Source organism: Lynx canadensis, chromosome C2 (genome assembly GCF_007474595.2).
Source record: "Lynx canadensis isolate LIC74 chromosome C2, mLynCan4.pri.v2, whole genome shotgun sequence".
Taxonomy (NCBI): domain Eukaryota; kingdom Metazoa; phylum Chordata; class Mammalia; order Carnivora; family Felidae; genus Lynx; species Lynx canadensis.
Window position 1 is genome coordinate 114,196,094 of NC_044311.2, and position 26,165 is coordinate 114,222,258.

The 26,165-nt window shown below is 36.5% G+C and overlaps 1 pseudogene; it reads right to left on the reverse strand.

The window, feature by feature from the left end:
• Positions 1-1,023: 1,023 nt before the first annotated feature.
• Positions 1,024-25,236, reverse strand: LOC115522913 (annotated as a pseudogene).
• Between the last annotated feature and the right edge of the window lie 929 nt (positions 25,237-26,165).

Sequence of the window (26,165 nt, forward strand, 5' to 3'; positions counted from 1 at the left end):
TGCAATTACTTGATGTATACCTACTCATTTCTTTTGAAAATAATCTAGAAAAATCATTTTCCTCTATAATTTTTCTTTTTCTTTTTTGCTATACAAACCTGTTTTATTTTTGATTTTGTTTATTTTGAAATTTTTGATAGTAAAAGGTTTTTTTTTTCCCCCAATTCTATGTCTTTATTTAAAAGAAGTCAAGGACAGGGGGCCTAGGTGGCTCAGTTGGTGAAACATCCGACTTCGATTCAGGTCATGATCTCATAGTTTGTGAGTTTGAGCCCTGCATCGAGCTCTGTGCTGCTGGTTCAGAGCCTGGAGCCTACTTCAGATTCTGTGTTTCCGTCTCTCTCTGCCCCTCCTCTGCTCATGCTGTGTCTGTCTGTCTCCCAAAAAATGAATAAACATTAAAAAAAATTAAAAAAAAAAAAGAAGGCAAGGACAGCCCCACTCCCTAAATATCCCCTGAAACAGACATGCTTGAAGGTCAGGTTATGAGAGGTCGAGTGGATAGGTAGAAACTGGAAAAGGGCAATCCCAGGGCAGGTGGGCATTTACCTGAACATGTGAAAAACCCTCAAGGATGAAAGGAGGCAGAGCACAGTACACCCCACTACTGTGCCCAAATATATGTTAATGGGGCCCTAGAGGTACAGACACCTAGCCAACAGATGGAACTGAATCCCTGAACTGAATCACTGAATCCCTGGCCTCTTATACAGAACATTTTGGGGTTTCACTATTTCTTGGGAAAACAGAATGTAGTGATTGTAGGTTCAGGAAAAGGCGCTGCCACATGGAGATGTAAATAGGGATGTGAGTGCTCTTCCTTGCATGGGGTTGTTGTGATGACAAAGGAAGTAGGACAGTGGGGAATCCTGCCCAATCTAGGCTCATCACTGTGGGTGCTGTAGCAGAGGGCCAGCAGAAAGAGGTATGATCCCCATCAGGCCAGTGGGACACTGAGCCTTCAACCTAACCGGAGTTGGCCCTGGGGAATGGGGTAGGCTCAATTTATTTCCTGTTTCTGCTTCAGTACAATACTTTCTCCAGATATGCATTCAGAAATATCCTAGTGGGGTTTAGCTTTTCTCAAATGACACAGAACTTCGAAAAGGCTAGATAGATTTTCTCAAAAGTCCTTCAATATACAGCTGTGGGCCTTGACCGAGGGGGAGCTGGACCTGGACTGTCTTCATGATGGTCTCCTAAGCCAGTCAGTAGTCCAGCCATGGCACATCCTTGCATATAACTCGTACATAATGATATTCATGTAGCAGCTGTGCCTCTGTAAGCAAGAACTCAACAGGATGTCATCCCCTGGATGAAGTACACCTCCACAGGGCAGTAGGCCACCATCTTGGGGTGGGCTCCCACAATGACCTTCAGTTCTAGCAAGGCCTCTTTGGTCTTCTCTCTGGGGATGACCCTATCCTGGACATGCTGCTTTAAGAGGCACTCGTAGGTGAAGATCTTATGGCCGAGGTTGCTTCTCTCCTTCTTCCACGTGAACAGGAGCCAAAAGGGGTGATTTATCCATCCCACAAGACCCTGCAGGAAGGCACTGATCCAGAGCAAGAACTCTAGTAAAGAGAATCTGATAACATAGTTCCAAAACCAGTTGGCTGAAGAGGAGGGAGGCTTGTTGGTGTGGTCCTGGTGGATGACACTTATCTTCTCATGGTGTGGGAACCAGAGGAAAGCAAAAGTATTCAGATTTCTTCAGGTGACTGTCTAGGTTGTCAAGAACCTCTTTCAGGGTTGAGGCAAATGAGATCTCCTGCAACTGGGACTGGGGTGAAGGTGAGGATGACTCCAAGGGAGCCCGGGTGCACCTGCACACCCTGGAACATTTCTGCATTGCTGGACTCGGAACACTCAAGAATGGTCCCATGGACCATTAGCAGGGTCAGTGCCACCACCTGAATGGCTGGGATGCCATGTTGGATCCTGTATTGTGTGTTCCGGACCCAATGATTATCCATACCATTATGTCTGACAGGGCTCTCAAGTTGGACAAGGCTAGGTTATGTTTGCCTATCTGTGGGTGCAGGTCAGCTGGGAGGCCTGGCAGCTGGCCTCCACATTTCTTTAAACAAAGATCACATTTCTTTTTTTAGGAAAGGAAAGGTCAAAGTTAAATGATTAACTCATAAAGAGCTTGATAGCAGATTCAGGGCCTATTTATTGACCTAACCTGAGAAGGTTCTTCACATTCCTCATTTTCCCCCAACAAATTGGTCCTTACCCTTTTTCTGTATTTTCTTCCTACCTCTCCAGTAATATATTATTATGTCCAATCTTGAAAGCAAATACCACAAATATGAACTATTACTAGGCTTATTACTATTGCAGGCATCACAGAGGAATGCAGAGTCCCTATTTAAATTCAGGGTCCTCGGGGCGCCTGGGTGGCTCAGTCAGTTAAGCGTCCGCCTTCGGCTCAGGTCACGATCTCACGGTACGTGAGTTCGAGCCCCGCATCGGGCTCTGGGCTGATGGCCCAGAGCCTGGAGCCTGCTTCCGATTCTGTGTCTCCCTCTCTCTCTGCCCCTCCCCCGTTCATGCTCTGTCTCTCTCTGTCTCAAAAATAAATAAACATTAAAAAAAAAAATAAAATAAATTCAGGGTCCTCGATTTTCATGCATTCTCTTTCTTACCTCCCCACGTAATGATCACACACATGGTTGCAAAAATGCAATTGGTTTAAATGAACAGCACCAACAGGAATGGAAAAAGAAGAAGCAGGATATTGTGGATGCAGAATGGAAAAGGGGTGGAAGGTTTTTGTTCTGTCTCTGTGGCAGTAAAGATGAGTGAAGTATTTCCCAATAATTGATAATTATTTTTGTAGTGTCATCATGCTGTCTTTCCCTTCTATGCAGACTTGAGCCATTGCCATTGCAACTAGCATTGCATTTTATCAGGAAAATAAGGAGAAGGAATCACAAATATTAAGAAACTAGATTGAATAAGTTGAAAACGGGGACCAGAGCATTCTTTAATTGACCTTCTGTTTTCCCTATCTCTGGAATTAAAATTCAGTGGGTTAAGACTCTGAAAGAAAAAGAAATAGTACATATAATTACATTTAATCAATTCCAAAATTTCCCATAAAAATAACCAAATGTTACTTTCATAAGACCATTTATTTTCAGAAGAAATTTTAAAAATTGTAGAAAATTCACATTCAGTGCTTAAATGTTAAAATTCTGATTTCTATCTTTCAAAGGGTGATGAAAAAATTAATGAAAGTAACCATGGATGCTGCCAGATTGGAGTCATCTGTATGTGTGTATATGTATATATATATATACATATATATGCAAATTATATCTTCTTAATCATTAGTGTAGTCATAATTTATAGAAGTTTACAACTAAAATGATTCTTTGCAGGTATGTGAATACATAAAAGGGCTTATAAGCTGTTGTATGCTGGCTCCCCAAATATCACCAACACAAGCTCTTCATAAGACAGGTTTGAGTTCATTGCTTACCATGGTAAGGGAGAAAACCATCTCAACAGAACTTTGTGAATGCCCCATGGAGGGTAGACAAGATTCAATTTTATTGAGTATTTGCAGTTTGATTTAAGGTGGTATTTCCATGTGGAGAATGAGGAAGATTGATTAGGAGGATTGATTGAGGAGGATTAGGTAAGAATCAGGGTATATCTGTCTAGGATTGGTAGAAATAGGAAAGCAAGGATTTGAGAGCTAAATGTTCAGAGTCGTAACAATGTAAACTGTTGATGATTATATTGAAGAATTTATGAGTCTTTCATGAAATTCCTCCTGTAAACAATAAATATATTTTCCTGTATAAGAAAGAGTCTTATGGAATAGTAAAGTTATGCTAATGAAGGTAACGGAATAATAAAATCATGTTATTATAGAAAATATGTTGTGAGAGAGGATAGATAGTTTCAATCCTCAATGTCCAAACTGTAATTGTTACCCATCATTTCTTATATATGTTTTATTATTTTCTAATATGCCTGAAACATCCTTTCTAAATCTGTATTTATTTGCTTATTTACTTATTTGAAGTATAGTTGACATATCATTATACATTAGTTTCAGAAATGCCTAAATCATTCTTACTGTTATATTTGAAGCTGCTATCAAGCTTATGTGGTATGAAGCTTATATGATGTTGCTTTCTCTCATTAGAAAAGAACACAAAATCACGGAAAATAATTAGTTACATGGTTTTGAATGTTGTCTTTCCTGGTGATATTTATATTTCGCTACTGTCAGGGTAAATCCATTTCTGAGTAGAGTGATACAACACAATAGTTAGAATTGTCCACTTGGGTTGCACCTTTATAAACGTAGAGTGAAGAGCTCCGCCTAGGGAGAATGTAGGATGGTTGAAAACACAGGGCTTGTATCGGCCTTGGGAAAAAATAATCTAAGATATTTCAAAGATGTAGAAAAATTATGTCAAAGCTGAAGTGCAGGAGCAATTTAGAGTGTATTGGTCTCAGAGTCAGAATTGAAAGATGAAAACCAATTGACAAGCACAATGGCCACAGGTCAGACTGGGCAGGAAATCAAGATCAGAAAATCTCAAGAAAGGTGAAGACAATAAATTTGTTATTTGAACAAGCAGTGTGAGCTGTAGAGATTGAGGAAGGAGAATTAGAAATTCCTTTTAGGACAATCTCTTTGTGGTCTTTATACAACATCATGAAGACCTTGATCCTAAGGTCGGACCAAGCTCTGGTCTTGATATCTCCATTATGCTTCAAGACAAATAATGAACCAGTTTTACCTCCCTGGATTTTAATTGGTGTTTTCCAAATTTAAGTCTTTTTTTATATCATCTTTACAACTTTAACACTGTCCAAGTATTTCCTGTCAGAGTGTTTAGTTTTCACTAAATCAACTAACTTTTTAAAACATAGATAAGTATTTTTTAAAAATTTGTGTCATTATTTTTAGAAACATTATCACTTACTATAATAGAAGATAACTATGCAAAATAAATTCTAAGCAAACAAGATTTTAAAATTCCAGTCAAATATTGTTGCCTAACAAAGGCCGTAATAGCAAAGCCTGCTTTCTCTTCCATAAAAGGAGATTAGCAAGTATAAATGAGGTATAAAAAACATAACAACAGCACATTGACATTATCTTTGATGTAATCAGAAGATTGATAGTTGTGTGGATAGCTTTTGTGTATGTATTTCAGTGTTACTTAATGCATGTCAATTTTATGCACATGTCTCTCATTGCAAAAAAACATTTTTTTTGTAAAGTGTCACTGCATTATCAAGCGATAATAGCACAGTAAAATTTTAACCTCTCCACAAAATAATGTACTTTCCTTCATGCTTATAGCCCATATGGCTACCAGAGACATGATAATTTTCCCTGAGCCAACAAAATAAGTGATGTCAAATCACAGACACTACTTCTGGTTTTACCCTTCAAAGATGCATTTCTCTGCATATAGCATTGACAGGTAGGGGGTAAGAAAAATCTGATAATTGAGCCCTACTCCTGCTGTTACATGAAACAATAGTCAATGAATATTTATTGTGCATCTATTATGTTGCAAGCATTAGCAATACAGCAAAGACTAAAACTGAAAAAATGCCTGCCTTATATACGACATTGACATACAGCCACAAAACAGACAATAAATAAATATCAAATGAATAAAATACATAATAAAATTTAATACATATAAATATAATCACATAAATATGTACATAATAAACTACAAAAAATAAATATAAATAAAATGGATGCCAATGCTGATGTTATATAATATCATTACTGTATAGTGCAATTATGAGGATCAATATCTACCCCAGACAATTTTGTACAATCTACATTATTCCAAACACTATCTTCTTTTAGCCCCATATCTAATGTCATGTGTTGATTGACATGATTTGCAAAAAACTTTTGCCTGCATGAGGCTAAGGATATATACTGAGTTCTACTGCAATTACACCTCTAGAAAGACAACAAGTGTTTGAGTCCATATCTTAATGTACTCAGAAGTTGATCTTAGAATCTTCTGCTTCTGTCTCCCCCCATCTTTTAAGACTCCCTGGGATTTAAACTCTTAAAAGTAGGAAATCTTTCTCATTTATATTTGTATTCCTAATAAATAGAAAATAAAGCTCTTGCCACGCTATAGGCCATTAATAGTCTTTGAATAAAGAAGTGAAGGAAGAATAATGATCTATATTACTTGAGTGAGGTCAAAACTTCACTGTAGACAAGTAGAGTAAATTATTTAGGCCTCATTAAACTACAAATGCCCCAGAATGTTAGAAAACTGAATGATTTTCAAGTCCAAATGTCCACTGATGTGCCTCCGAACTCATGGAAATATTGTCCTTGGAAATCAAATATTGCACTGCCCAAGGTCAGAGTGTTTCCAAAGCAGCTGGTAATCAAACCATGTATTTTATAGCATGCTTTTAATTTGAGGGTAAAGAAAAAAAGGTAAGGAGTATGAATCCTAGGTCTTTAGAAGAGACATGTGGGAACATGTAAGAGTAGCTAAGTCTTATTGCCTAATATCCAACTTTTGGTCAGATGGTTTCCTTACATATCCCATGATTACATGGCCCAACATATTAACTGAGAATTCTTCACTCCAAATGCATCATTTGGTTCTACAATTTTGTCTGTTCCCATCTGACTGTGACATCAACATATAACTCCTCACTTGATCTTAGTTTGAAAGTGATACTCTGGTGCACTTGGTGATTCTTTTCTCTTATGTCCTATTTGCTTTTCTCCCAATTTCATATCCTAATGCTTATCTTTGCTAATCTTCAACACTTTCATGTTATAACAGCCTATGGATGCCCCTCGCTCATAGTGAGGCAGTGTCTTCTAAGGGCTTCTAGTTGAAGACTGCAACACAGGCAGAGGATTAGGTCTTCTGGGTTTTCATAGAGGTCTAATTACTTCTTGTGGCTGACCTTTATTAGTAAGTATCAATTAGTGTGGTTTTTCCTTGATTCTAATCTCCTTGATGTTTTGCTGGAGTATAGAAAGATAATTTGAGGTTAACAGTTGACTTCAGGATGTGTTTGCTTCCTAATCCCATCCTCAGAGACATCCTTTGTAGATTTGATTACTGACATTTACAACAATCTTTGAACTCTGGTAATGTCAGATAAAAGAATTTAACATTAGCTCCTGATTACTGAGAATAAGTTTTTCAGGGCTTTCTTTTCCTGTAGATCATAACCACAAAGTTTTAGTATCTGCCTTAAAACAAACACGTATTTTCTTGTTTTTATAGAAAAAAAAATTAAAGGATCCGTAGTTTGGGAGAAAGATGTCTTTTATCTCTCTTCCATTAAAAATTGTGTTTTTTTTTTTGTTAAGAACTTTCAGGCTTTGTAAATCCTTCATAAATTTTCAGAATGTACATATTACGTATTTATATACAAATATACTGTGTATAAATATTTATAAATATTTTCAATTTGAAGTTATTTGTTATTTTCTCCATGGAAGGAGAATGAATTGATAGAAGAAGTGCACATAACTGTAGCTGTAATGTCAGCATAATATTCACATATTTGGCAAATTCCTTCGTATTTTAGAATAGAGCCCATGTGGCAGAGCATAAGTGCTTAGATAGGTAAGAAAGAATTCTGAATTGGAGGAATGGGTATGATCTCTATAGGAACAAAGTGAAATATGGTATGATGGGATTAGACATTGTGCGAAGTTCAATAATTATGAATAATGTTAATAGTAATGGACATGAGCTGGCAGACTCATAGACCAACAGTTTTGTGGAAAGTAGAAGCACTGCTTGGCTAATAATTATTAAGATAGTAATGAACTCAAAGTTCCAGCTGAATGCTGGTCTCTATAAAATAATTTTTTCTATCCTGAGCTTTATCACTGATAGTATCCGATATAGTGGAATTTCCGTATATGAAAAGATTATGCCTGTCCATATGGTTGGGGCAACTAGGGCACTGGTCTTGAAGTTGCGTTTTCACAATAAGCATACCAAGTTGTGTTTTCACAATAAGTATGCTATTTTTACTTATATTCTGCATTTGCTTGGGTATTGGTGTGTTTTGGGGTGTTCTTGTGAAGCTTATGGCAAAAGCTAAGTCCTTTCTAAGTTAGCCTCTGTGAGCCACCTGATCAGTCAATAAGGGAAGCATTCATTGCTGACTAAATTTAACAACCAGCCTAGTTCTGGTTGCAGTAGATACAAATAGTCCTAACTTTGCAGTTTGGATAAGAACAAATTTCATTCACAACACTTTAGTTAACCCCAGCCCTTTGAAAATATGATTCAAATTTCAGTTATTATCTGTGAATCATCACATAAAGTGCAAACATTGCTCCTACCTCTTCAGCCCACAAATCTCTATGTAAATATTTGGTGCATATCAGAATCAGTGACCAATCACGTCACTTCTTTCAGAGTCTGTTAGTGATTGGCTACTGTGTGTGTGTTATTCAGTTCACACACAGAAAGCAAAGCTATAGTCACATTGCCTCTTTGTTTTCCCTGATAAACTCAGATGGCATTTTACAAGATGGATAATCAAAAGAGGAAACTGGCCAACAAAGATAATGCAGCAAAACAACAAAAAATGATAATGCTGGAAGTAGAATATCGTATAAATAAAATTCTAGAAAAGCCTGAGAGCCTTTAGGAGAATCTAGTGAGGCAAACTCATCAATGCAAATGAAGAAAATGGTTGTGATAAAAAGAATCAAAATATCTCAAAGGAAATGACACTGGCCAATAACTTCACATTTAAAGGAACTTTGAAGGTATTTCATGACATTGAAAATAGAAAGGATAAATGTTTGAAACTGATCAAAACTTAGAAGGGAATAAGACACTTTTCCGAGTCATAGAAAAGATACTTGCTCCATATTGTCAGATACATGATGAGAAGAAGGCAAACACTATTCAAACTCCTGACATTTTTTTGTAAGAGTGAGTGGGGGCAGAGGGAGAAGGAGAGAGAGAATCTCAAGCAGGCTCCACATTCAGTGCAGAGCCTGATGCTAGGCTTGGTCCCATGACTCTGTGATCATGACTTGAGCCGAAATCAAGAGTCGGATGCTCAACAGACTGAGCCTCTTAGGTACCCCTTAACGTGTTTTTATGAGAAATAAAAACACTTTAATTCTTAATGTTTTACAGCATATAAAATAAATATTAGTTTTACTATTTTTTTACTATTTTTTTACTATTAGTTTACTATTTTTAAAGGTCATGGGCTTATGTACTGTAGTTTTCCCCATTTTTAGTAAGATCATTTAGTACAGTTAAGCTTGCAGAGTATTGTACTGCACTTTTACATACAGCAAGGACTGCTGATACTTTTTAAAATGTATAAATACTGGCTAATATCTGGTTTAAATTATATTACAAATTAAATCTTTTTCTTCCAAATCAAATATTAATAGCTAGTGTTAATGAGTTGGATATTGGCAGATAAATATCTGGAAGAAAACATATTAGAAATACCCCTATGTACTACAAGTACTGAAACAAATTACTATGCTTAACCTTGGAGAATACATTAAACGTAATTATGTTCTTTTTTTTTCACTATTTCCCAACACAATTTGATTAAATAATTTACTTTTCCTTATGCACAATTTGAAAACACTGATGATCTTTCATAAACTAGGACAACAAATACATGCACTTAGTAATAATTTTCCGTTTGTTCTGTAACACAAGCTGTAGTGGCAAAATATAATTGAGGGATGAATACAAAATATAGCAACTTTTGTTGCCCTCTGAAAACTATGCTATTATGTGACTTTTACTAATACCACTATTCCTACACCATTGCTGCAGCTATTTTTCCCTTTCTCAAGTGGTAGATAATTCTATATTTTTCTCTGAATATCATTCTGATAGGAACACCAAAATAATCATCAAAAAATTCCAAATGGAAAAAGTCAAAGAAAAACTTCAAGAACATATACCTGAATTCTGAATTCTTTTCCTAAATATCAGTTTAAATAGCCAAAGAAGCAAGGTTTTTCTGACTCTGAAACTTTCCCCACTATGAAATCTTCAACTCCATTCTCTACAGAGGCAAAGAACTAAAACAGCAACTTAAGCCTTTGTCTGTTAGAGTTAGAAAACTGCTTTTCTTTTTCTCTTTTCTTCCTTCTAAGATTGTATTTCTTTATTTTTAATGTTTATTTATTTATTTTTGAAAAAGAAAGAGAAAAATAGTGAGCTCATGAGCAGGGAAGGAGCAGAGAGAAAGAGGGAAAGAGAATCGCAAGCAGACTCCACAGCATCTGTCCAGAGTCTGATGTGGGGCTGGATCTCATGAACTGCGAGATCATGACCTAGGCCAAAATCAAGAGTTGGATGCTTAACTGACCGAGCCACCCAGGTGCCTCTCAAGATTTTATTTAAATTCAAGTTGGTTAACATATTGTACATAGTGTAGTATTGGTTTCAGGAGTAGAATTTAGGGATTCATCATTACATATAACACCCAGTGCTCATCCCAACAAGTGTCCTCCTTAATGACCAACACCCATTTAGCCCATCCCCCCACTGACCTCTCCTCCAGCAACCCTCAGTTTGTTCTCTTTATTTAAGAATCTCTTATGGTTTGGATCCCTCTTTCTTTTTATCTTATCTTATTTTTGCTTCCCTTCCCCTATGCTCATCTGTTTTGTTTCTCAAATTCCACATGTGTGACTGACTCATTTCGCTTAGCATAATACACTCTAGTTCCATCCGTGTCATTGAAAATGGCAAGATTTCATTCTTTTTGATGGCTGAGTAATACCTTTCTCCCTAATTCCAGACCTGATTCCCATGATGGAAATCAAGAACATCCAGAATTAGGGTAATGATTCTGAAGGCAACCAAAGTAGCTTCCACACTGCCTCTCAGAATTGTTCCTAATCTTTGAGCCCAGTCTTCCAAAGCATCTGAGCAGTGATAGGAGCCATTCAAGGAAGTGTCCCCGTTCTTCTTGGATCATGATAGGCTTTGCCAGAAATCACATTGAAATTTTAAGATATATATGAGTTTATAGCTGTAAAAGAAAACTGCACTGCATTGCATATATATTCTTTAGAATTTGATCCAGCTCCCTGTTTGTGTAGAACCTTTGACTCTTATTCTGTACTCTAGGTGTGCATGAAATGTCACCTTATGAACTGATCTAGTTCTATCCTGCTAAGATAAGCCTATCACATAAAATGCAGAATACTTAGTTAAATTTAAGTTTCAGATAAGCAACAAAATATTGTTAAGTATAAATATGTCTTATGAAACATTTAGGACATACTTATAATAAGACTTTGGGTTTGTTTTCACCAAGCCCTAGACTATTTGAGTAAAACAGACTCATACTTTTTGTTATAAACTTATTCTGATCACCTTGCCTGATTGAAAACACAGAACTACAGTGGTGCCTGACTGGCTTAGCTGGTGGAGCTTGTGACTCTTGATCTTGGGTTGTGGGTTCAAGCCCCACATTAGGTATAGAGATTACATAAATAAATCTTAAAAAAAAAAAGAAAACACAAAAATACAAACTGTGGTGAATTTGAGATGAAATAAATGTATAGGACCTCTCTCTCTCTTTCTCTGTAAGCGCAGGTGTATGTATAATATATATTATATAAGAAGAACTAAAAGTATAAATTTTCTTTAAAGCGGTGGTCATTTCAGATGATTTCTGTATGTACATTCTATTAGAAATTGTATGAGAAGGGGTTAAAAAAAAAGGAGATAGGACCAGTGTAATAGCAATGAGGAAGAAGTGACATTTCTCTGAGTATATCCTTTTTTGTGGCTCTGGACTCTTAGAACCATAGTGCTGTAGCTCATAAGTTTCTTTATGTTTCTAAGCAAACAAACAAAGCCAACCAGATTATTGGGGGAATAAAAACAGAATATGAACACTAAAAAATAAACCTAAGTAAATTGAAAATTAAAAACAAAACCACACTTAAGTGGGTAGGGAAGTGGTGCCTGGGTGGCTGAGTCAGTTAAGTGTCCAACTTGGGTTCAGGTCATGATCTCATGGTTCATGAATTTGAGCCCACATTGGGCTCTGCTATCAGCACAGAGCCCACCTTGGGTCCTCTGTGCTCTCTTGTGCTCTCAATCTCCCTCTCTCTCACACACAAATAAATAAACATGAAAAAAAAACTCCCATAAAAAAATGAAGTGGGTAGGGCAGAAAACAAAAAAAACTTTATTAACTTTGGAAAACTATCTTAACTGGAAACCTAAATGCAAAAAGAACTGTACATAAAATGCTGTAATCTAGTTAGTAAATATGCTTCTCACAAATAGATGGATAGGTAGGTAGATAGATAGGAAGGCAGATAGACAGATAAAGAAGTATAGATGTGTGCTTATGCATGGATTAGTGTGCATGCATACATTTCCTGGCTATGTTTACTGAAAGCACATAGAAGCAATGACATCCCAGTAGTGAGCATAAAAAGAACCCAGTAGATTCCAATAAAAGGAACTGTGGATTCTTTAAGAAGTAGTTGATTCCAGGGCTCAGGCAGGGAAAATATAATATGAGCTTGACATATCTTGTCCAGAAAGTATGAAAACTCTTAATAAAATATGGAAACCTGTTGATAGAACACAGGAGTCAACCACAAGAAGTTCCTCATGATCAAAGCTAGAACAATTTGAGCAATAAAATGCATAATAATGGAATTTTATTTTAACCATAAAACAGAATGAATATCATCAGTATATTCATAAGATATAATCAATATATATTATTTATAATGGCATAAATAAGTAATTAAATACATAAGTGAATTAGGTATCTCAGCCAGCCAGTTAAATTCTCCTTGTTTTTTCCATTTGGAGATGATCTTTGTTGATTATTGTCTCCAGTGGTCATATCTGATTGGAATAGTAAAGTGTCTATATGCACTGTAGAATATTTGGCTTTTAATATTTGACTGAAATATCTAGTCATATTTTCCTTAACATGGACAGTTACTTAAATGCATACATGCATACAAATAGGTAACTCCAAAAGGAAATTGTCTATTGCCATTTAATCAATGAGACATATGGCACTTGTATTTCTAGAAGTGTCTGATATGATTCTATAATAAATAAATATAACTCTATAAGAGTTATATTTTATATACTGCATGATTTGAAATTTGCCATTGCAAAAGACACTCCATGTAATTCAAGAAACTGCCAGTATATGGGGAAGAGCTATATGCACATAAAGGCAGAGTAAACTAGCATTATCTTAAGTTCTCTTTAATGAAACTAAAATACCATCAATAGTACTATTTTTTTTAACAAAAATCATCCTGTAATGATAAGCTTTAGGAAATATTATAATCTAAAACCAAAACTCAAAAAAGTAAGATATATATTATAACTGTTACAATTCATCTGCTTTTACTGTAAGTATCACAACTAGGTCAAAATCATATTTTTTTTTTTACTATTTTTCAGGGTCAGAAGAAACTTGAGACATTTTTAGGTTCACTCAACAAACACTTGAAATCTCTGTTGTAACTTGGGGGCTCTGTTTTCGGAAAATTCCATGTTACTTTGATTATTTGAGAATTATAAGTTTTCATTTTCATACTTCTGGTTTTGTTATATCTTTGTTACATTTCCCATTCTTAATTTATTTTGATGGCCTCATTTCTTAGCTTCTTAAAGCTTTGTGACAGATTGTTTATTGTCATCAACATCCAATCTCATTTTTCCATAGTAACAGTTATAAACAGGCCACATGGTTGACCAAATTAGACACTGTTTTTCAGCTTCTCATGCATTTTAGGTGTGGACATTTGACTAAGCTTTGATCAGCAGAAGTGAACAGAAGTGCTTTCAGTCATCATCAGGTCTCCTTAAAAGGAATAAGCATGAGCTTCTTAATTCCTTTTTTCCCTTCTCCTTGGTTGGCAGGTGATTAAAAAAAAGGAGTAGCTGGTTTGGATTCACACATGGAAGTCATATGTTAAGAATGACAGTGCCACTCTGATGAGGGAGCATAAAGCAAGCTGAGGGCAAAGCATAAGTTAGCACTCCCCACCCAAGGTGGGGGGTGTGATACTCAGGCATTCCTGGCTGCCCAAGAACAAAAGAAAGGAAAGAAAACAAACGGGTAGCTGATAGACATCACAGTCAAACAGGACATGAGTTTCCATCAGTTTACAAATATCTTAGTAAGTTACAAGAAAAAGGCAATCTTTATCAATAGCCTAATCTCCAGAAACCTATAGATTCAGTTTCCTGGGGCACCTAATATCAACTTCCCCTCCATAGTGATGCGGGGAATAAAGGCAAAAAGTAAAGGGCAGGTAAAATTAAATTTCTTTATAACCTGCATCTCATTGACAACTACTTGAGGCAAATACAGTGTATAACATTTCTCCAGGAACCCCCTACTCTCTTAATGTTAATGCCTGCTAGAGGAAAAACAACCTTAGCTTGACAATAGCAAAGCCTCAGGTATCTTATGAGTCCTCTTTAGCATATGAAAGTGCTTCTGGAGGCATCCCTTTTGCTTTTACCTCCCACAACTGCATAGTATATTACCAGTCACTCCTCACAACCCCAGTGCAGCTCTTTCTGCCCACAGATCCTGTCCCCATGCTTTAAAAAAAAAATTACCTCTTTTGCACCACAGAAATCTCAAGAATTCTTTCTTAGCAGTCGGCTGTGGACAACCACCACTCCAAAACCCATCAACTCTACTTTGTCTGTACCTCTTACTAGTGTACTCTAACATTAGAAATAATATTATAACATTAGAAATAAACTTCTATTTAATTAAAGTGACTAGTATATCACCCCTGCTTAAAGCAGACTAACCAACACCCTAATAATTTACCAAATATTTAGCTAGGACTATTACAGTACTTGAGTAGATGTTTGTGTACATACATTGTGGAAATACATGGTGATGAAGTTTTGGAGTGATGGTGGGGTGGTCCGGAGCTGACAGCCAAGAAAGAATTCTTGAAGATGTCTTTGGTGCAAAAAGGCGATTTTATTAAAGCATGGAGACAGGAGCCATGGGCAAGAAGAGCTTCACTGGGGTCATAACTGGTAACTGATTACATACCCTCAGGTTGGGAGGGGTTAGGGATAGATTAAGTCTCTAAGGAATTTTGGAATCAAGGTTTCCAGGACATTGAGGGGCTAGCTGTTGCTAGGCAAATGCCATTTATTATTGTTTAGTAAAACCTCAGTCATGAGACCCTTCAGATGTATATCAGGTGGCCATAAGTTTGGAGTATGATGACTGTACTTGGGAGAGTTAAGATAAAGGAAGTTTCCAAAGGAATTTTTATATGTTAAAGTAGACTTATAGGATCCTTGAGGTAGGGATAATGTTGAACTAAGATTCTCTTTTGCCCCCAGCAAAGTGTCATCATGAAGGCAGCTGAGTTCCTAGAGTCACTCTGCTGGTTTCAGAGACTTGTCAATGGGCTATAGGCAGTAAGGGAATTTAATTTTTTATTTGCCTTAGTTTCCCACATTACCATGGCAAGCACTTAAATCCCTTTCCTTTGCTCTTGTGTAGCTAGGACTGTCTGAGGAATATCACACATATTCTACCTGTGGGGAGGAGGGGTGATGCTAGCTTATACTTTGACCTCAGCTTGCATTATGCTCCCTCATCACATGGGATCTGAGTTAGAGAGAGGAAATTATTTTTCTGTATACACCATCTTTTCTTATTTTTGCTCATGGTCTGAAGATGGTAACATTGAACAAATGATTAAACATTGCCAGCTCTATAGTAACTACCATTTAAGATAGCTTCTGGGAGTTTAGCAACTCCCTCTTCTTCCCTTGACACTCATGGTGTCCTTGGCAGCCACATCTCTGCTAATGTGACCCACCCCCACGTTACCACAAGTTACAAGAATGACCCAGCTGGGAACTCTTGCCACCACCTCATTCAGTCTGTTTTCTGGTAATTTGAAATTTTGAATAGAGATCTGAACACAGAGGTGTTGAAGCTTGGTTTGTGAAATATTTCCTTGGATTAGTGAGCTAAGTGTATCATCTCCCACTAAGATTATTGGTTTCAATGACTTGCAACCAAATAAAAATCAACATTTCCAGGACCCAATTCTATGTTTTGTGGTGCTTAGGAAATCCTCGCTCTTTGCTAATGTGTGTTTTCTATAACAACGGAGATCAACCTCTAAGTACTCTCAGATTCCATCTCCTAAGACAAAAAGGCTGTCCAAGCAAGTATCCAACTATGTTTTCATTCTGCTCCATTCTTTCATCAGAAAGTGAATTATTACTATTGTCATTATTCTTTGTCTACCCTTGCTCCCCTTTTAGAGGTCTTTATTTCTATCTTATAAGGTTGGGTTTTTTTTAGATAGACACTGATATTTCATTGAAAAATAGTATGAAAGAATAGATATTTTTAACTTTCAGAATAATAGTTGCATGACATCAGACATAGAATTTTTATTCATGTTTTTATTTTATTTTGTTGTTTCATTTTTGAGAGAGTGTGCATGTATGTGTGTGTGGGTGCATACAAGCTGGGGAGGGGCAGAGGAAGAGGGAGAGAATTTTAAGCAGGCTCCATGCTCAGCACCTTAAGATCATGCATGACCTGAGCCACAATCAAGAGTCTGATGCTTAACTGACTGAGCCACCCAGGCCCTCTCAAATATAACATGTTTTTCATATTAGGCTATAAATCACTACGTGTAAGTGCATACATGTGAAGAAACAGAAATAAACCCAAATATATTCACCTATATCAGTAAAAAAAAAAAAAAAGGAAATCAAATACCTGGCACATAAATAAGACTCATTTAAATAACATTCTTATAATAAAAAGATGAGGAAAATATTTTGTGACTTTATATGTAACTTTTCTTTCAATTAGGGGACTGTACAAGTTTTTTGCATCATTATAAGATTAGTGTATATGAAAAGGAGTGTGATGTGAAAGGATCCCAAAGTCATAAACTTTAAGAACAGCACCAGCCACAGATACTTTATACTATCTTGGATAAGGACAGGGCTTCCTTTTTCAGAGCGTCTGTTTCACATATAAAATGGGTTAATTTTTCAGCTAGCTGTTACTTTTATTTTAGCTTTTAGTAATGTTTATCAGTCTTTTATTTTTTGTAATTTGGGAAGCGGAAAAATAAAGTAGCAGTAAATGTGTATACTTTTATTCCATGGTAATAGTGGTATAGATGAGCAGAATAATCACTGCACTCAAACTGGTTACTATAGTACTGTATTCTCGTTTTGTATAAGTTATTAGAAACATGGGGCGTCTGGGTGGCTCAGTTGGTTAAGCATCTGACTTCAGCTCAGGTCATGATCTTGTGGTTTTTGAGTTCGAGCCCAGCATGGGGCTCTGTGCTGACAGCTCAGAGCCTGGAGCCTGCTTCAGATTCTGTCTCCTCTCTCTCTGCCCCTCCCCCACTCACACTTTGTCTCTCTCTCTCTCCCAAAAAATAACCATTAAAAAAATACCTTCTATTACTCAGTGGAATCTTTGGGGGATGATGTAGAATTGAGTAGTGTTTTAACTGAAGATACATACCATCTCTTTAATGGGGACAGGTTTTGTGTATGGGTATTTAAAATCTTCCCCAGAAATACTTGGGGTGTTATAAGTGAGTTGAGATGTTAGGTGGCTTTCATATCTTTCCTCTTGGTTTGCAACCTCCTGTTCTCATGGGAACTGGCCCTTCCTGGACAGGCTTAGGGAAGAAATGAGAATATCATTCTCTCTTATCTCCGAGGGGAGTATGAGTAAAATCTGTGTCTCTTTTAAGCTTTCAGGAATTATGGGAGCCTTTCTTGAAATGAAGGGATCATTGAAATTTGTGCATAGAAGAACTGATTTCTGGCACTTTCTCACATGTCTTCTTCACCCTCCACCTCAGATTCATTTTGTTAAGTGATCAGAAACATGTCCTTCTTCCTGTCTGAGTGACTGCCTCTGAGTACTTATTTGATGTTTACCAATTGAGCTTAAGGGTGGAGGAACAGATTTTTCCCAATAATTGTACAAACCATAGAATGTTTTAGAAAATCAAATTCTCTGCCTAGGTTATCACTATATTTCAAGTACACACAGTAGTGCCTGGTTACAAAAGGTACCGAATGTTAAATTTATGAATAAATGAATTAATGGAATCAGATGTAAGAGAAAGAAAGTATTACATGATTCAAATGTTAATTGGTATCTTATTGTGGTTACCCAGTATTATAGAGTATTAATAGTATTAAAGAGACACATGCCAGGCAGAGTGTGAAAGCCATGAAACTGCCCCGCTATGAAATTCTGAGCACTAGTTACACATCTTTTCTCTGACTACCTCCTTAGCTCCCAATTTTACTTACCAATCTTCTCTTCTGTTGGTAAAGGCTTTGTTTAGGTCTATTACCATTCTCCAGTCTAAATTAGATGAATTTCACACTCATGTTGCCGGGCCAAGTGTCTCCCACCCTGTTCTCTCATTGATTTCATCTCACTCTCTTAATTCATTTATTTTTCAATAATCTGTTTAATCTATCTGTCATCTGTCTGTATATAGTTAGGGAGGCAGCATATGATAGAAGTAAAGAGCAGATGTCCTGGAGCCTAATAGCTACTGGTTCAATTTCCAGCCCTGTCATTTACTACTTGTTTTGGAATTTGGAAATATCTATGTGCTTCAGTTTTCTCACAGGTAAAATGGACATAACAATAGTATGTAGTAAGTAAATTAGTTAATATATATATGACCCTCTGGGGCACCTGGGTGGCTTAGTCAGTTGAGCATGCGACTTCAGCTCAGGTCATGATCTCACTGTTCATGAGTTTGAGCCCTACATTGGGCTCTGTGCTGACAGCTCAGAGCCTGCAGTCTGCTTTGGATTCTGTGTCTCCCTCTCTCTCTGCTCCTTCACTGCTTGCTTGCTCTCTCTCTCTCTCTCTCTCAAAAATAAATAAACATTAAAAAAAATTAAAAAAAAAATATATATATATATTTTTGCTCGCTCTCTCTCTCTCTCTCTCAAAAATAAATAAACATTAAAAAAAATTAAAAAATATATATATATATGACCCTTAAAGTAGGGTATAAATGTATAAGTCAATGATGTTAGCTACATCTATTTCCAGTTATTTGGTATCATTCTTTGTAAATTGGTTTTCTAATTTAATTAGAGAGGTTTGGGAAGATTTCTGGAAACTCTAGGTACTGCTATATTATTTCATAAAAATGCTAATAAGAGTCATAAAATAATATTAAATATGCTTGAACTTATTTAAAGTTCTGGACTTTATATAGTTTTCCACTTAATCCTCCAGAATGTCTTATGAGTTGATACTATTATTTATATTTTAGTAAAGAAACTAACGGGCGCCTGGGTGGCGCAGTTGGTTAAGCGTCCAACTTCAGCCAGGTCACGATCTCGCGGTCCGTGAGTTCGAGCCCCGTGTCAGACTCTGGGCTGATGGCTCAGAGCCTGGAGCCTGTTTCCGATTCTGTGTCTCCCTCTCTCTCTGCCCCTCCCTCGTTCATGCTCTGTCTCTCTCCGTCCCAAAAATAAATAAACGTTGAAAAAAAAATTAAAAAAAAAAAAAAAAAAAGAAACTAACAGTTATATAACCAAATTCATGATGTATCTGAAACTTAGGCTCAGATCTGTCTTATTCAAAACATAGGTTAAGTTATGCTTAATGTAGTATATTGTTATGATAAAGTATAAATAATAATTTGTTAAGGATAACATAAAGATTATTTCACTATTGCAAGGTAGATTGGAGAATAACCTGTAAGTTTTGAACATTAAACTTTTGTCATAACCAAGTTTATATAGAGATTCATGTGTGCTATAGATCAAGTTATATATCATTTTCAAAATATAAATACACAGTATAAATTTTCTATAATAAGTTAAATATGGTTCTTTGTTATCTGATACTATAGCTATGATGAAATTCTATTGTTCTAATAATCAGTATATCCATATCTACATGTCTGTCTTTATATTTATCTGTCTACTTATCTTGTTTCTTTACATATCATAGTTGAGAATTAGTATAATCTGTAGATCGATATTCTTAAAAAGAACTTCCTCTCATTCATTTGTTTTTGCAATTTTGCTTTTGTTGCAAATCTGCTTGCAAAATACACTTTTATTTTCAGTCTGCTTGCAAAATACACATAATCAGTAGTATATATTCAGGGAAGTTTTCTTCCCTCAAGTGTGTGCTACAAATAAATCCAAATAAATTTCAGAAATTTTTCAGATTCACAAAGAACATTACCATGATGCAGATTTTAAGAAGTACTGCAAAAAAGAACTATCTAATTCCTTTATTTTCAACACTCCTTAAACTTAAGACTGTTTCAGAGTTTCATGTTCATTAACCTATGGAACCTTAGGGAATTTCAGTTCAGATATTTGTTACTCAGGCTGTATTGTCGCCATGAATTTACTTGAGTATTATTGATTTGTTAAGTGCCTGAAGTCGGTTAAAATCATAATTTTGAGTTTTAATGATAAAATTACATGTTTAGGTTATTTATTTATTTATTTGTTTATTTATTTATTCATTTTGCTCTTTGGTATATGAAAATATAATGAAGTTAGAGGTATTTGAACCAAGTAAAAACTATCACAGAAGGATCTCGGGTATAAAACTACAAATCATTACTTTCTGGGCCATTAAAGCACAGGTGAAAATTATGTTAATGTAACGTCATGAATTATTGATACTTTGTCTACTCTGAAAAGTTACTGTTTTAAATTTATAAACAGAGCATAGAAGCATTTTAAGGTAAAATCAATGTCTTCTTGAAGGTCAGTTTATTAAAGATATTACATATTAATGAGATGTTAGTTAGGCCTATCAGTTTTGGTAGATCTGCTGCTTCCCAGGTACCAAATTTCATAGATAATTTATAAATTCACCGGAATTTTTTTTATAGTAATGTTCTGAGGATACTAAGCCTCTCTCATTGAAGACTTTATAGTAACCTCACTAGAGCCATTTTTTGGCAAGGAGAACACATATTTTTCTTAAAACCAACTACCTTTTGTGGCAATTTGACCAATAACTGGTGTCATATCTCAGCATGTTTCATGATAACAATTATAAATTTTGGCTCAGGAGGATGAGACATAACTTCCAAAATAATTGTGAATATGATCATACTTAGCTCAGTGACTTTAAATATCATCCATAAGCATACTATTTTCAAATTTTTATTTTCATCCTGGGCATGTCTCCTAAGATCCAACTGTGCTCTACTTGAATGTACATTAAATTTCTCAAACTTAACATGTCCAGAATAGAACTCCTCATTTCATCCACCTAACCTGTTTCTCCTGCAAGCTCTCTCATCTCAGCATATGGGAACTTGTTTCTTCCAGTTGGCAAGGGGGTGGGAAACCCCACTGTATCCATCCTTGGCTTCTTTTATACTTCATCATTAATCCATTAACATAGCCTGGATATATCACCATCAAAATAAATCCAGAATCACAGCACTTAGCACTATTAACACTCATACACTTTCACAAGTCACCAGCACTTCTTGCCTAAACTGCTGGAGAATTCTGCTAACATCTCTCCCTGCTTCCATCATTTTTCCCTTTCAGGCTATTCCTAACTCTACCCAGAGAAAGTCTTTAAAATTGTAAGACAGATCATGTCTTTCCTTAGATTAAAACCATTCACTGTTTTTCATCTCCCTTAAAGGAAAAGACTAAGACTTTGACATGGCTATAATATCCTACATGATATGCCCTTTCATCACCATCCCCTCTGCATCCCCCAGCATTGCTAAATTAGCAAAAACAAAACAAAACAACAAAGAAAATAGACTCTCAGTTAAATTTGGGTTTCAGATGAACAAGAATTTAAATACAGATGTGTAACTATGTTTAACTATTATGTATATATGTAATATATATTATAATATATAGTTATATATTATATATTACATATATATATTCAGAATAAACTAATACTAAAAAGTTTTCATTTATCTGAAATTCATATTTAACTGGATGTCTTACATTTATTTGACAACACTATTCCTCCCATTCTCCCACCCAAAACCACATTTATTTGACCTTACCTTTTAATATTCTCTTCTTTGATCACTTTGCTACTTTACTGTAGCCACAATGGCTATGATGGCATTATTTGTAATCTGTGGATTTTATTGGATCATATAATTCAATATCAAGCAGGACTCTCAGAAAAATTCAGAATATTAGGGTTGGGACAACTTGATTTAGATTTTAGGAAAGTCCACATGAAGAGATATATTTAGTCTCACGCAAAGCAGTATTTCTAACATCACTAGGAGAGCACTTTCTACTTAAGGACTGTAATCACCAAATGGCTGCAAGCCCAAAACTCTGGAGTTGAGTAGGTTTGGACCAGTTTGTCTCTGCCCCCAAACAAGGTATATGGAAGCAAGATAATGGAGACAATAGATAGAAGAATTTGTGATTTCGGCAGGGGAAGAACAACCTCCTATTCCTATCCCAAATATTGTACTTTCTCTTAAATTTTTCAATAACGGTTAAAATTACTATGGGAGAGATTATCAGAACACTGAAATTTGTTAGTAGTAGATTCAAAGACAATATGTCAACATGAGCACTAGCTTTGGTTTGGGTATCATGGGATGCGATTGATAAATCGGTACCAAATTTTGAAGTAAATATATTACTCAGCTTAATCTAAAATTTTGTGATGTAACAGATTATTTTTTCACATTTCAGTGGCGTACAAAAGTACAATTGCTTACCTTGAAATGAGACCAACTTCAAAAGGCTAATTTATGCATAGAATATGTACCAAATTGAATCTGAAACTTAAAATTGTATCCCGCTTAGTTTCATTCATTTCCTTATCTACTTTCTACACTTCATTGCTAGTTTTCTCTGAAAGTGCTTTCTTGATAAATCACTTACACCTGAAACATTGACTCATTGTCTGCTCTGGAGAAGCAAATCCAATAAGCACCAGTTGAATTCTTTTAGAAGGAATGACCATTCCACCTTTGATTTGAGCTATATCTCTAGATGAATTTATTGGGCTTTCATAGTATTTATATTAAACTGAATCTTTTATTAGAATTGGAAAATGTTTTCATTTTCCAACCTGCTAAGTAAGTTCTAGACTTTCTGAGATTTCTATATTCTCTCTCAATTTTGTTTGCAAGCTGGACATTTTTCCACAGAGCTTGCTCCTTTTTTTTCCCCTTTAATTTTATCAAATGCAGCTGTAGGGGCTAGCTTTCAACATGCTTCCTAGTAATCCTCTTTCCTAAAGCCACAGATAATTAGGTATATTTATTATTTTCCAATTTGTTGTAGGTGATAGTTGTTACAAATGGTTGGCCATTATTTAACACAAATTTCTGGTTTTCCAGTTTAAGGGTTTTTTTATCCTTTAATTTTATTTTTTTAATTTTTAATTTTTAATTTTTATTTTTTAGTGCATATAGTGCAGTAGTGCATTACTGCATATAGTGCAGTAATGATTTCAGCAGTGGAATTCACTGATTCATCCCCTACATATAACACACAGTGCTCATGCCAACAAGTGTCTTCCTCCATTCTCCTTGCCCACTTAGCCATCCCCCCCCCCCACAACCCCTCCAGCAACCCTCAGTTTGTTCTCTATATTTAAGTCTTTTGTGTTTTGTCCCGCCTCCCTGTTTTTATATTATTTTTGCTTTCCTTCCATATGTTCATCGTTTTCTATCTTGTATTTCACATATGAGTGAAGTCATATGATATTTGTCTTTCTCTGACTAATTTTACTTACCATAATACCCTCTATTTCCACCCATGTTATTGCAAATGGCAAGATTTCATTCTTTTTGATTGCCAAGTAATACTCCATTGTGCGTGTGTGTGTGTGTGTGTGTGTGTGTGTGTGTGTGTGTGTGTGTCTTCTTTATCCATTCATCTATAGATGGACACGTGGGGTCTTCCCATACTTCGACTATTGTCGATAGTGCTGCTATAAACATTGGCGTGCATGTGTCCCTTCAAAACACCACACCTGTATCCTCTGGATAAATACCTAGTAGTGCAGTTGCTGAGTTGTAGGGTAGTTCTATTTTTAATTTTTTGAGGAACCTCCACACTTTTCCAGAGTGGCTGCACCAGTTTGAATTCCCACCAGCAGTGTAAAAGAGTTCCCCTTTCTCCACAACCTTGCCAACATTTGTTCTTGCCTGAGTTGTTAATTTTAGCCATTCTGACTGGTGTGAGGTGGTCTCATTGTGGATTTTATTTGTACTTCCCTGATGATGAGTGTCGTTGAGCATATTTTCATGTGTTTGCTAGCCATCTGGATGTCTTCTTTGGAAAATTGTCTATTCATATCCTTTGTCTGTTTCTAAGTGGATAATTTGTTTTTTGTGTGTGGTGAGTTTGATAATTCTTTATAGATTTTGGATACTAACCCTTTATCTTGCTGGCACAGTTGGACAGGGCTTGGTGTAAAGGCTCTGTACTCCACAAGGTGGTGTCGCTTAGCTTACTGGAGTGGATTGGTGTGGTGTGTGTATGCGCCTGTGTGGGAGAGGTGAAAAGGGAATCACCTAGCTTCCCAATCTCTAGCATCAGAACTCTCCTTAACAGGCAATCCAGTACCCCTCCTTTAAAAAAAATTGTTTTTAATGTTTTTATTTATTTTTGAGAACAAGAGAGACAGAGCATGAGTGGGGGAGGGTCAGAGAGAGAGGGAGACACAGAATCTGAAGCAGTCTCCAGGGTCTGAGCTGTCAGCCTAGAGCCTGATGTGGGGCTCAAACTCATAGACCATGAGATCATGACCTCAGCGGAAGTTCGATGCTTAACCGACTGAGCCACCAAGGTGCCCCAAACACTCCTTCTTTGTCTCCAGTTTCCATCCATTTTCCGCTTCTACACTGTCCACCACCAAGCCATCAGCCTGCCAAGCAGCACCTCCCTCCCGAATTTTATCACAGATGGGGCTGTTTCCAAACCCCTCACTTCTAAGGCCCTCGTGGCTTGAACCTGCTCTGACCCTCTGGGGGAGGGTCTCCCCGAGCAAAGGACAGTGCCAGCCCCTCCCCCCTCCTGGAATGCTCATGCAGCCATGTCGTTGCAGAGGCCCAGAGTCTGTGACTGGTGCCAGCCCTCCGATGCAAAAATTTGCATAATCATGTAGCAGAAGTGGTTCGGGGACTGTGGTAAATCCCAACACACATCTGGCACTAGGCCTCTCCATACCCTAGCATCTTTGATCCAACACAGCTAACCTGGCTGTAATCGGGTCTGCTGAGACCTCTACCTACCTTCCTTCATCCTCTACCAAATTTCCTCCCAGCAGAAAATGCCTCTTCCCATGTCTGTATTATTTTTTTTATCATGATAAGTGTACTCTTTAATCCTCATCCCTATTTCATACATTCTCCCCAACAATCTCCCACTGCCCCCGTTGCATCAGGGGATATAGCTAGAAAAATGGTGCTACAGCCCATGTCAGAGAGATTACTGCCTGATCTTTCTTCAAGGATTTTTATGGTTTCAGGTGTCATATTTTGAATTTGTTTTCAGGTGTCTTTTGAATTTGTTTCTGTGTGTGGTGTAAGGAAGTGGTCTAGTTTCATTCTTTTGCATGTTGCTGTCCAGTTTTCCCAACACCATTTTGTGAAGAGACTTTCTTTTTCCCATTGTATATTCATTCCTTCTTTGTCAAAGAGTAATTGTCATATGATTGTGGGTTTATTTCTGGGTTTTCTGTTCTATTCCATTGATTTATGTATCTATTTTTATGCCAGTACCATGCTGTTTAAAAAATTTTTTTTAATGTTTTATTTATTTTTGAGAGAGACAGAGACAGAGCATGAGCAGGGGAGGGGCAGAGAGAGAGGGAGTCACAGAATTGAAGCAGGCTCCAGGCCCCAAGCTGTCAGCACAGAGCCCGATGTGGGGCTCGATCTCACGAACCATGAGATCATGACTTGAGCCGAAATTGGATGCTCAACTGACAGCCACCCAGGCGCCCCAGTACCATACTGTTTTAATTACTACCACTTTGTAATATAACTTGATATCTGGAATTATGATATCACCAATTTTATATTTATATTTTATTTTATTATTTTATTTTATTTTGTTTTATTTTATTTTATTTCATTTTTAAAGAGGGGGAGA